This window comes from Homarus americanus, unplaced genomic scaffold, assembly GCF_018991925.1.
Source record: "Homarus americanus isolate GMGI-L3 unplaced genomic scaffold, GMGI_Hamer_2.0 scaffold46622, whole genome shotgun sequence".
Taxonomy (NCBI): domain Eukaryota; kingdom Metazoa; phylum Arthropoda; class Malacostraca; order Decapoda; family Nephropidae; genus Homarus; species Homarus americanus.
In genome coordinates this window covers 104001-117917 of record NW_024719895.1, presented here as the reverse complement: position 1 = coordinate 117917, position 13917 = coordinate 104001, and positions in this window count along the sequence as shown.

Genomic DNA, 13917 nt, shown 5'->3' with positions numbered 1-13917 from the left:
CACATAATGCAACAGGATCTCAAAGCGTTAATGATGCGTTGTGTCATAAATACAACAAGAATTTGTTCACTAAAAACAAAATGAGGCGGGGCTTCTGCAGTTGTATGAACATACTGTTACATACACATTCTACTAGGAAATAAAATGTGTGCCCCAAAAGTAACAGTGGAGTTTAATGGAAAGTTAAAACTAAAGTACCAAAGGAGGTTACAGTTGTCACAAAGAGTACTTTTAACACTTGCGGTGATGTTTATGTAAATGTGACAGAGTAGCAACGCCAAATTCATAAAGGAATGCATATTAGTGTTGTAACGATGGAGCTAACTGGTGGACAAGATCAGGTGTTGGATGTCAGGAGACGGGGGATTGAACGGAGAGTCCCTGCCCCCAGAGGTAAACCTGTGAGGGTTACCGCCATTCCACACAATCGTGTTAATTAAACAATCCTCTTGTTTTGATATTTTGATATTTACAGACGGCTCTGAGCAAACCTTTAAAGACAATCCCCACCACTGCCACCACCACAGCACCTCACTCACACCACACTCCACAATACAGGCACTATCATCATTTGCATTTATATGCAACACCTCTCACGGTCTGTATACTATACTTGCCGGTTTCCCACGATTAAAATAAAACTCGTAGATTGCACTGTATAACTATCTATTAATAGTCATATATTCAGGTTGTGTCACTGTGTGGGTGCTTGGTCGAGGCTAGCAAGGGAGGGGTGCAGTGATTCTAGAGTTAGTAGGTGAAAGGATGTATTTCAGAGCTAACATAATTGTGTATGTCTTTCCATGTATCAATACGAACTGACATTTCACACTTAATCAGTAAGAGCTCTCTACCGAGACGTTAGGTTCACCTCCAATACACGGCCGTGGGAAATATTTACTGCAACTTATGATACATTAATACTGTCAACATGACATTGTAACGTCTGTATGTTAGTTATCGGGTTTTATTGTCGTTTCCAGATCATTTGTAGATTGATAAAGTAGGCTGGCCATAGCCTCGCGCAGGTCCCTCCCGACCTGCCGATAGCCTTCACCAGATGTAGTCGCTTACAAAGTTAATTAAAGGAATATCAAACATTCACCAGTCTTGCAGTCAGGTTGACATACTCTTTGATTAGGCTTAGCAATAGAAAGATTTAACGAAGGTGCGGACATTGTTTGGCGGTGGTGTACCGGCTAGCACACAGCAGGTCACCATTGAAATTTGATTTCGTATTAATTAACATTATGTAAGACTCATGATATATATACATATATATATATATATATATATATATATATATATATATATATATATATATATATATATATATATATATATATATATATATATATATATATATATGTGTGTGTGTGTGTGTGTGTGTGTGTGTGTGTGTGTGTGTGTGTTAGATGGTATGGTCAACAGTATAAAAGACTTCAGAGAGGTCCAGGAATATACCGACTGTGAAATGACTGTCATCAAAGACGTTTAAGATGTCATAAGTAAAGGATAACAGAGCACTCTCAGTCGACCTTATAGCTCTAAATCCAAACTGAGAGTCTGTAAGGATGATGTTGACACTGCAGAAGGAATTTAGTCTACTACATGCTAGCTTCTCCAGTATCTTACTTAAGGCTGGGAGGACTGATATGGGGCGGTAATTCTTGAAGAGGCCCTTGTCCCCAGATTTTTTATATGCTGAGTGAACTTCATCAACTTTCAGTTTATCAGGAAAGACACCACTAGTGAAGGAGGAGTTACAAATGTGTAGGAGAACATGTAGTAATAAGTGGGTTACTTTCTTAATGATGCTCAGTGGTATATTGTCTTCGCCTGCTGCTGAATCTTTGGACATTTTTATGATGGTCAATAATTCATCTGCTGTGACAGGGGATAAGGACAACTCATTTTGCTGTCTGTTTTGCAGGTAGGCTCTAAATTCTTCATGGTGACCAGGGATGCTCTCTAGAAGAGTTTTTCCAACATTAATAAAATAGTCATTGAAGTGGTTGGTAATGAGGGAGGGTTCCGTTACAACTGAATCATTTATCATAAAAGCTGAGTGGGGGGACGTGGCTTAAGTGTTCCTGTTCTAAGTAGAATTGATGGTAAACCAGGTTTTCTTACTGTTGTCTGATGTTGAATGAAGCTTATTTGTATAATCGCTACGTCTGGCATTTCTAACTGCCCGAGTTACTCTATTTCTGACACTTCGGTAAGCATCACCGAAAGTTATGGGTCTTTTTACAAATTTCCTTTGGAGTTTGTGTTTTTCTTTTATCATTGTCTTGATTTCACTTGTAATATAGGGTTTGGAAATGGATACAGTTTTCACTGACTTAGTCTTGAGCGGGAAGCATTTATCAAAGCAGGCATTGGAGGTGCAAGAGAAGATGCAGCAGCTCACGTTAGAGTTGTCGGAGGCATAGACAAAATCCCACTCAGCGTTCAGTAAGTTGTTTTCAAAAAGGAGCATGTTATCGGTGCAGTAGTCTCTGTATTTTATTGTAACTTTACTAGACCTTCCAGATCTTGTGACTGTTTTATACATAGCAAAAACTGGGAATTTATTTGGGATATTGTTATAAATAATTCCACTTGCAATATTATTAGGAGTGTTGTCAGTCCAGATATGATCTATTACAGTGGCAGAGGTGGCAGTTACTCTAGTGGGTTTGGTTATAGTGTTGAAGAAGAACTTAGATTTAGACTCTGTATCTATGCTGTTCTGGCTAAATAAATTGTTGAAATATCAATGTCAGTTTGCTTTGCCCCATGAGAGGGTTACGCCTCCCAACCACAGCCGACTTCCTAGGTGTGCCAAGCAGTCCTCAGCCCTCTGACGCAGGCATATAGGGTCGAGTCCTGTAACTCCACCATGTCTGAGTTAACCTGAGACCTAGCTACTCGCTCTAGCTCTCCTAGGGCACTGAGTGAGCCAGGTGACTATGGTGTTGACCTGGACACCAATAGAGAGGATGGCTTTCAACTAGTTCAGTCCAGGAACAAGCGGAAGGCGGCAAAGGCAGAGGACCTTAGAGACCATTAACTAAAACCTCAACCCCCCATGAGGGGAAGATTAAACTTCCCTGTAGATACACCACCTGAAGACAAGTATCGATGACTGGACAGGGCGGAAGAGAAATACCCAGACGCTGAGTTTCAGTTCAGAGTCGGTACATAAGATCATGTTCTGATTAGAAGCGACCCAGCAGTCATACAGGATCTCCTCACCAATAGCATAGGGGGAATAACCATGGAACACTCATCCCAACCATCGAGCAAGAAAACCATCTTAATCATAGGGCTCGACCAGTACCAGACCCCTACACTACTAGAAGCTCATCCCGACATCAGAAGGACGAAGCGACTCAGGGGCAAGAATGCAGTCATTGCAGACTGGGTTGGCTCGGAAGACCTACCCAAGACCATTCGAGTCCGTGATTCGTATCGGTGGTGCGTATCGGAGGTGTTACAATTGTCAGCACTGGGGCCATGTGGCCCGATTATGCCCCTCTACTAAGCCGTGGTGTGGTCTCTGCTCACGACAATATGCAACACAGGTTTGCAGAAATACTGTTGCTCAAGGGGAGCCATCAACAGAGGTGTGTTAACTGCAAAACAGATGGAGTTCCTGCATGGCACCCTGGCTGTCCTAGAGCTCCTACACCCCTTCAGCGTCCAGACCCGCCACCCAGGTAGGTCTCAAGAAACACTACTGCTGCTGCTAGGGTAATTCCTCACGGTTGACCTCTGGCCCACCCTCCCCACCAAAGCCCCAGGATCATCACCAGCCGTCAACGCAAGATCAGCATGGGCCAACACACGTTCTGACACAACAAGTAGCTGCCAACACACCTCGTGAACACGCACAAACTTACGAGATCAGTGATTTGAACAAATTAAATTAAAAACTCAAACCTCAATTTGCAGCTAAAAATTATATGTTAAACAGCCTCTGCGATGCACTACAAAAACAGAACACCACCGACACAGCAGCAGCTCTGGAAAGATTACAATAAAACTAAAGGCAACTACCAACGGCTCCATGATGACCAGAAAGATCGGACTTATACGTACTTCACCAACAATGACTCCACCAAAAAAAGGAGAAAACGTGGTCAGCATAATGGGAACAGGCAACAGCAGTGCTATGATGACCCTGAGCTGAAAACAAAACTCAGGGCAAGAGTCAGGAGGGTTGGTAAGGGTTACAAACAAATTGGAACACCTCAAATGCTACAATTGTATCAAACCTCCCTTGCTGCTGCCATGGAACGTGTAAACGAACTCAAGATGCATGGGAAACATATGTCAACAGCCTGAACCAACATAAAACCCTCTACAAAGCCTGGATGGATATAAACACAATCAGAGGTAAAAACAGTAGACACGTCTCCCATCCAAACCCTCTGCAAAAGTCGAATGAGCTAATAACAAAGTGGGCTCATGTGTCGAGCTATGACATGTTACCAGCTAGGACTCGAGGACTCCTTGATGTGAAGTCTGTTGAGAGAAGTAATCTTATTAGCTTTATGCTGGGCAAACAGCACGATGAGTGTGATGTTCCATATACTGAGTGGGAGCTTGACGCCGCCCTCGCCAGGGGTAGGTCTACTGCCCCTGGTGAGGACGGAGTCACCTACAATATCGTTAGACTCCTAAGGCGTGTGCCGGGCAATCCATTATAGGAATTGTACAATATGAGTCATGCCGAGGGCCAACTACCCACATCATGGACAGGCAATATTGTTGAACCAATGCCGAAACCAGGACAGCCTGATGCTTTTCGTCCCATATCACTAACCAGCTGCCTGTGTAAAACCTTTGAGATTATGGTTCTTGGCAGACTCTTATATAGAATCAGAGAACACATGTCCCCTTACATAAAAGGCACAGATACACCACATTTCTTGACCTAAATTTGCCTTTGATATTGCCAATAGACAACTGATTTTGTACGAACTAGCCAAAATGGATATAGGAGGTAGGCTGCTACACTGGATAAGTGGTTACCTAACCAACAGAAGGACTGCTGCACTGTTTCAGGGTTACAAAAGTGAAGTTAAAGATGGTACCCCTCAAGGTGGAGTACTTAGCCCTACTTTGTTCAATGTTCTTATGAATGCATTATTAAATTCAGTACCAGACAACCCCAGCAATATCTCAATCAGCTATGCTGTTGATATTCTTATACATACTAAAACTCATCGTGAAATGCAAACCACCCTGAACCATGTATACGCAGCCTGTGAGAACCTCGGTCTTATTATCTCCACTGAGAAAACTAAGGTGTTCAACAAACAAGCTGGTAACGGCAAACGCGGCCCCGCCAAGTTCAAGATAGGTAACAACATTATCTACTATGTTTCTTCTTTTAAATAACTTGGTGTTTCCGTCCGTTGTACCCTACCTGCCATACAACAGCTAACCCGCCAATGTACTGACAGACTGAGACCTCTTAGAAGTGTAGCGGGGTACAGCCCGCACTATGGTGTTAATATTAGAATTGTTAGAACAATGTACCTAGGCTATATAAGATCAATTCAATTTCAATTTCAATTGTTTATTCCTTGATAGAGGAAGCGGGATCCTAGTGCTGTCACTAGGTACCCCTGTACAATGACACCAGAATCATCTGGCAAGTGTGAAAAGTATATACAGTATAAATATTATAAAGGGGCTTACTAAAGCCTAAGGAAGGAAGGATGTTCCTTTAACACATAATTAATATTATTTACAAAATATCTGGCCAGTATTGGGAGGATCATCGTGTCTCCGTCAGGGGGTCGTGGAGTGGTGGTCCAGCAGGCGTCACGGAAGCGTTGTGTGTGGGGACATCTTAGGAGGTAGTGAATAAGGGTGCGGCTATATAAGATCTCTGATAGATTACCACGCACCAGCCCTGGTCATTCGTGACGGGAAAGGCGTTGACAAGCTCGAGAAAATGCAAAATAAAGCCGTCAGAATTATCCTAGGATGTCCCATGAGCACTAAAGTACTTAATATGAGGAAAGAACTAGGTATACCCAGTGTTAAAGATAGAATAATTGAAGTCAACCTCACGATAGCCCTGAGGCTTCTGCGTGGTGATCCTGATAACATTGTTTCCTTAAAATTGCTAGAATGTATGAACCATGGGACTACTGAGTCTAAATGGATCCAAACTACAGCTACACATATGAAGATGTTTGGACTAGACCATCTGTACAAATTTGAGACAACAGCGCTTCCTGCCACCCTGGCGGACAGTTCCCTTCGATATCACAATACCGACGTATCCGCCTAAAAAATTAATTATACAAAGCATTTATCTCCAACACACTGCCAAATTGAGAGCTCTTGAACACATACACACTCTACAGACTGATGATAATATCACAGACCATCTACACTGATGGATATCGAATTAGTTGCCATACTGACAGTCATTAAATTTATTGAAACCACTTTCACTAACTCTCTCTCTGACAATGATGTAGTCAATGAGATGCCGCACGCACGCACGAACGCACACGCATACACACTCACACGCATACACACACACACACACACACACTCTCGTCTTGACCAATATGGGGTGAAGGCGTTACGGGGGATATTCGCTCCTGGTAAATTCACTCCCTGTAATAATTTGTTAATATAAAATAATAATCAACAAAGGTGACATTTAGTTTATAAGAAATAATCAAATCATTTTCCAGTAGTTACTCTTTAATTTGTATTGTCGCCACTTTGTTTCCTCTTATTGTACCGAAATATTTTGTTAATTGACCCACTCACTCCCCGCTGTCACCATACGTCAACTCTGTTATCTGTGTATACTCAGCCTTTGTCTCTTATCTCCTTTCAACAAATCGCTTCTTCCTTCTTCTTCTCTTCCTTCTTATCCTCCTCCTCCTTCTTCTTCTTCTTCTGCTTATCCTCCTCCTCCGCCTCCCCTTCCTCCTTTTCCTTCTCCCCTTCCTCCTTCTCCTCCTCCTCTTCCTCCTTCCTTCCTCCTCCTCCTCCTGCTCCTTCTTCTTTTCCTCCCCCTCCCCCGTCTTCTTCTCCTCCCTCTCCCCTTCCTCCTCTTCTTCTCTTGACAAAGACTTACTCACTTTTCTCAAGCGTCACTTGACGTGTTGCCACCCACGTCTCCCAACGGTGACACCATTTCCTTCTCAATATTATTTTTCCTAACTTTCTTCCTTCATTGCTAAAGTTTATATTATTTTTTTTTACTCATATATGAAACAAAAAGGAGTTACAAAGGTATTAAATGCGTTCCCTCATAATGCTTCAACATTCATTTTCCGGGCCCTGATTTTCAAAAGGCATTGCACGAATTTTCCTTAACTAAAGACGTGAGACGGAATGTTATTGCTTCACTTAGACCAAGGAGCAAAGTTGAAGGTCAAAACCATCTGGAAAAGTGAGAAAACCACAGTTCACATGGAAAAAGGTAATAGATCGATAAATGCACTTATTATATATCACTCCTTATATAAAACAGGGGAGTTGTTTTTCATCTTACTGTCAACATATTATATTATCGACCACTGTACACCTCTGAACTTTCTTATTTCATACACATGTATTCATCTGGTACCACATGACATTCTCACAGGGTATGGACTGACTGTATTCGCAACTGCCTCTGCTAAACCAGGGTGGATGGTCAACTAACACGAGTAAGAGTTAGTTAAGAATCATATTTTAATTCAGTTTTATATTAGTGACACATCCTAGAGGCCAGAGTTGTGACACCGACTTGCTCGATTAGACTCAGCAGGAAAAGCAGCTTGATGCAGTCACAACAGAGGGTGATTAAAGGTGTACTGTACAGTGGTGCTGTCTGTATTTACGATGTTTTTTGTTTTTTCATTTCAAGTGCTTATAAATTTAAAGATGAAAAACGGTGAATTGTGCCGCATCGAGTGAACCACCTCGTATTATTACAATCAAGTCTATGGTGCAGCATAATAGATACTGTATGTGTACATATATCAGGATTTTTTCCTTATTTTCAATGGAAACTTTTAGATTACGAAAACAATAACACCATGACATGGCCTCACAATAATAGCGTAAGTCGGCCTTTGTCAGGTTTAGATTAAAAGTTTGTCAAGTAAGAGTCAATGACACAATGGGAGTTACGATTTAACAAAATGATACTATACAATATACTTCAGTATGTTTTAGCCTGTAGGTACAATACGACATTTCACTGCTAACTCATCAGTGTCATGCTTTGACATTTTGATGGACTAACGAGGGTTCATATTTGAGGTGACTCACCCTCTAATGAACTAACTTTCGTCTCGGATTAACCTGCAGAAAACCTTCCACATATTGGCCATCGTCTTAGGTTATCAATTTCGTTGTCTTCGTTTACAAAACATTTTGAAATGGTCCCTTCAACACCACTCTCTCAGAAAATAACATACATTTCCGCTGGAACTACCTCGAATTTTCAAACAAATCTGGATAGCTTTACATAGAAATCCCCCAACATGTGCAACTCCTAGTGCTCGGATTTGCGTTACGGTATCTTGGTGTGAGGGTTCGAATAAACCACTTCCAAATACCTGGGATGGGTATAAAGTTCCCATCTTGAAATCTTAAATAAGGAGGTAAGAAGTGGAGAGTCGCTAAACACAAATTTACTTCACAGGTGATGGGATGGTTCTTTATCAGAGTGAGGTATGGGCGACCTCAGCACCCTATAGTTCAGTGTTTTTCAAACTTTTTTTTACTGCGACCCACAGCCAGAACAACAATTTGAATTGCGACCCATTAAACCTAAGTGTAATGATATGAAATGAGTAAATCGAAGACAAACACTGCTCTCCTTGCAGTCGCTTCCTAGACTGTGGAGTGTACATTACAATAACCAAGCCTAAATTATGGTGCATTTATTTTTTTTTCTTATTTATTTTCGCGACCCATCTTTATTTTGCGGCCCAATTTATTTATTTCGCGACCCACTGAAGGGTCGGGACCCGTAGTATAGTTCATTCCCATTCTCGTGGACACGTCCTGGCGCCTACCAACTACTGCCCCGATGCCTTGCGGATTAACCTCGGGAGTAAACCCCGAACGAAAAATCTGCGGTGGAGGCCCGGATCAGGCAGACATGCTTACACAGTTCCAACAAGACCCCAACGGCGATATAGGCGGAAGAGGTGACCACCATGGGAACCCAACGGCTACACCGGCGGACGAAGGCAATGCATGATGGACAGGCTACTAAAGCGAAACCCAACAAACTGGGCTATCGGCAGTCCATTGCAACTCTCCCTCCCCCCAGTCGTTGCAACACTTACACAACTGGATCAGGAAAAAGGAGAGCCAAGATGTGTGGTTGCAGTCTGCGCTCCTGCCTCACCACATAAATCAACAAACGCACAGCCACAATCCAGATTATCATACTCAGCATCATCAAAACCCCTATACCCCAAAAGTCCTATGGCGACAGACGAGTGGCGACGGAGACAGGCAGAGATGACTGCCGGGAGACTAGTCACAACTCAGCACATGGGCGGCACAGATAAGATGGTCGTTTATGCACTGGGAACTAGGCAGCAGCGCAATCCGTTCCTGTCTGTGCGACTGAGCAGCCCTTTCAAGGAGCCACTCTGCTCACCCCACATGAGGAGGGGCTAGAAAAGGTGCCTTAAACATAGCCTGTCTAAAGCACCAACCTGACTGGGCAAGCGCACCCAGTAAGTTCATCCTTATGCGGTCGAAAACACAATTATAATCCCAGATCAAAACAAAAACGAACTATACAACCTATTATGGTCGCTACATGGAATGTCAGGACACTTCTGAATACTGGCACATATGCGCGTCCTGAAGGAAGAACCGCCCATGTGGCAAAAGAGCTGGCTAAATATAATATCGACATAAGCAGCCATTAGGGATTCCTGGTTCCCAGACGAGTGTCGACTCACAGAATAGGAGTCTGGCTATACCTTCTTCTGGAAGGGTAAGCCTGCTGCGGAGAGAAGCCGCATTTATGGAGTTGGCTTTGCCATCCGCCAACACATCCTACACAGGCTAACTGAAATGCCTATTGGGATCAAGGAACGCCTCATGACGCTCCGAGTCCCATTGAATCACTCATGTCATGCCTTTTTCATCAGTACATACGCCCCAACACTGGATGCAGAGGATGACATCAAAGGGGCCTTTAACGCCGACCTCGACAGAGTCCTCCTTGGTGACATTTGGCAGGGAACCATAAGGAGAAATGGTCAAGGCAAATGTAATCCTAACGTCTTCAGTTGCCTCTGAAGATGTCTTGAATAAAGACGAAAGCTAAGATGTTCCATTGTTTCCCTTTTTCTTGTGCGAATATATATATATATATATATATATATATATATATATATATATATATATATATATATATATATATATATATATATATATATATATATATATATATATATATGCAAGTAAATTCATGTTAGGATATAATTATCATCCCAGCATATACCTAAACGCTTAGATTATTTAAATTATTATATATATATATATATATATATATATATATATATATATATATATATATATATATATAAATTTATGTAACATATCAGTTCAAAACTGATATGTTACATAAATTTATTTGTCAGTGGCCCAAGGTTAAAAATGCTTTGTAAACCTTTGATCTAGATGTATGATAGTTATTTAGTGGGTCCCTTATTTTTGACCTGACCTGACTAGTCACGTCACCCCCCTTCTCTTAAGCTCCTCTACGTGTGTGTTGGTGTGGGGATTAGTGGATGACATCATTATGACCTGACCTCATGTTTTTAAGGTCACCCTGTATATTTAAGCCTCTCTCTGTCCATGTAATCCAGTTGCCTCTGAAGATGTCTTGAATAAAGACGAAAGCTAAGGTGCTCCGTTGTTTCCCTTATTTTATATATATATATATATATATATATATATATATATATATATATATATATATATATATATATATATATATATATATATATATATATATATATTCAAAGGACGTGACATCGGATGATCAAGGGGTCACTGACCGTGCTAATCTCTCGTTTTTAGAGGTCCACTAATCCTTTGTGAGTAAGTTCAGTCATGTTCGATAGTCATGTATCACAGTCAGATTAATCGGCGACTTTGCAATAAGCCATAATAACGGCAACGAAACAGGTAAAAACAGTGGTGACGAAATGGGCACACCCCTATTAAGGGACTTCTATAAAAAGAAAGATTATCTTTCCTTATAACTGGAAAAACAGCCTCATACTTAAATCCTGACCGTAATAAGCTATAATAACGGTGACGAAACGGGTAAAAACAGTGGTGACGAAATAGGTAAAAAAAATGTGGTGACCTCGGCCGAGATCACCGCTGTAACTGGGCCGACTTCACCGGCACCCCTTACAAAGCATTAAACACCACGGCGCATATTATACTGCAGTTGCCGGGAGTGTCCCACCAGGTGGAGCTATTCACGCCTGGCGACTTGATACACAAATCACTAATGTGAGAGCCAGATTATATTTTAATAAAAGAAAACATTATTATGAGACTAATACTGTAGAAGACAATATTTGATTACTATAGTCCCTTATCGTGAATGTATACAGTAGAGAAACGTTACCACGCAAATTACCACATTATGTTGGCTCACTAAATTGGAAAATACGTCAGTGCAATTGTCAAATCCTCCAGTTATCGTCTCCAGCTCCTCCGTTGCCAAAGTCCCCAGGAGTTCTCACGCCCGAGCTCCTCAGTGCTTACTCAACATTCATACTTCCCAAGCAAACTTATGCTTCCCCTGCCTGATCTTCCTCCCTAAATGCCACACAACGGAAACTTTAGAAAAAGTGCAGAAGAGGGCATGCAAAATGATTCTCTCCCCTCCTACTCCACATATCAAAAATCGATCAACACACTGACCCTCTCGGCTCTCTGACCATCACCACGCTCTCATCTGCATATTTGGTAAGAAGCTTCTGCACCATCCTCGACACCGGCTCCTACTTCGACACCACAACCGAATCCAGCCCATACGAACACGTACTGATCGCTATATGAACAGAACAGTCCCAACCATTGTAAAAATTATCAACAACTCCTAGTTAACAAGTGTATTCGCTCCCTGCTAGTCTTACCTTTGCACTGTCACTATGTTAAATTTCCCTGTTTTATGACCTCATCTTAATATATATCGTATTTGTACCACTTACTGTATGTTACTTGTATATTATTTGTCAATGAAAAGACCCATTCCCCATTATGTAACGGTATATTATCGGCCTTTTGGCTGCCATGTTGTCTCAATTAACCGTTAATTATTATCATTGAACAGTATCTATTAAATCCAAAAACACGCGGACCTTAATATACAAATAATACCTCACTAGTCGACCCCACAAGGACTTTGATAGTTAAACTAGATTTTACTGGCTTCACACACAAAGTCTGCTCCTTCGTCTTAGGCCCTACAAATAAATGTTTGTGAAATCTTAACTAGTTCATGAACTGGGCAATTTGTGTGAATGAAAAAGTAAATAAAACTCATATAGCTAAAAATCACTTTCACATCATATTTACAAGAAACGGTATAGATTTGGAAGAGGTTGACCACGGAAACTACTGACAAAAGTAAGTTTTCCCGGTGTATTGTCCGGTGCTTCAAGCGAAACTGACCTTCAAATTTCTGTCGCAAATGAGCTGTTACGGAGATATGACCCCCAGTTACCAGCAATATTACACAAGGGCAGGGCTTTAAAGTAGAGGAGGCTACGAGGAAAACACGCCACCCCCCAAAAAAAAATAATAGTAAATAAATAAATAAAAATTACTAAACGAAACTTCCTAACCAGAGAAACCAGAAGGACCTGACCTAACCTGCTAGTTCCTCTGGACTCCCCGTTGTGTAAAAAAAAATTACCTTAATTAACAGATGCTGGAGGATAAAGTGATGCTACTCGTAGGAGGAAGTGGTGGAGTACAGTCTTGTGATCTTTGTACCCGACTTGGAACATGTACAGAGCAAAATATTGTCAGAATTGTTCCTTCTTATTGCCAGCACAAAGCACCAAACTCTTGATATCCTTCCACAATCGTTCTATATTTTGCGTATGACCTGTAGCACTTCACAGAGGTTGGCAGAATACCATGAGCCTTAAAAATGTCAATGGAAGTGGCTTCGTTTTCAAAGACACGATGAGTGGTTTGCCAAGTCGAGTTAGAACACCATTACACCAGTCCAGTGCTGTGCAGACTGCAGAGAAGATAAGTACACTACAATGAGGTTGATGACGTTCCCGGGTCGCTATAGTTTGGGTAACGGCTTGTAGTGGAATTCTCCCCTACAAACGCTGTTTGTCGCTGCCTAGCCGACCCCACCAATTCCCCAGTGTATGCCTCGTGGTCTAGGTCAACCAGCGCCGCCATACACCACGGAGCGGGGGTCAACTGCTAAGCCACGCCTACCCCCGCTATTTAAGACCTGACCTCGTGGTGGTCTGTCTCTCTTTCTACCTACACCAACCAGCCAGCAACACCTCCGCCTGCCTGGCGGTCCTCGCTCCTCCGCCTGCCTGGCGGTCCTCTCCCCCGCTGGCGAGCATGGCGACCCACAAGCTGTCCTTCTCTGAGCGTCCTCACCAACCAGCTCTCTCTACATCACGCTTGTAACCATGCTGCCTTCCCAGCACCAAGCTGCATTGTACATCCAATACAACATGTATATAGAGAGCACATTGTGAGTTTCCTTTCTCCATCCCATCCTGAGTGTGAACCAAACAATTTCATACCCCACAGGCTCATTCGCTCATTTAGAACGAGCTGTGTGCACTGCTCCGAGGTGTCACTTATGTTCGCATTTGCTTTGACTATTACAATATATGTTTGTTGTAGTTCCAGAGTGACAAC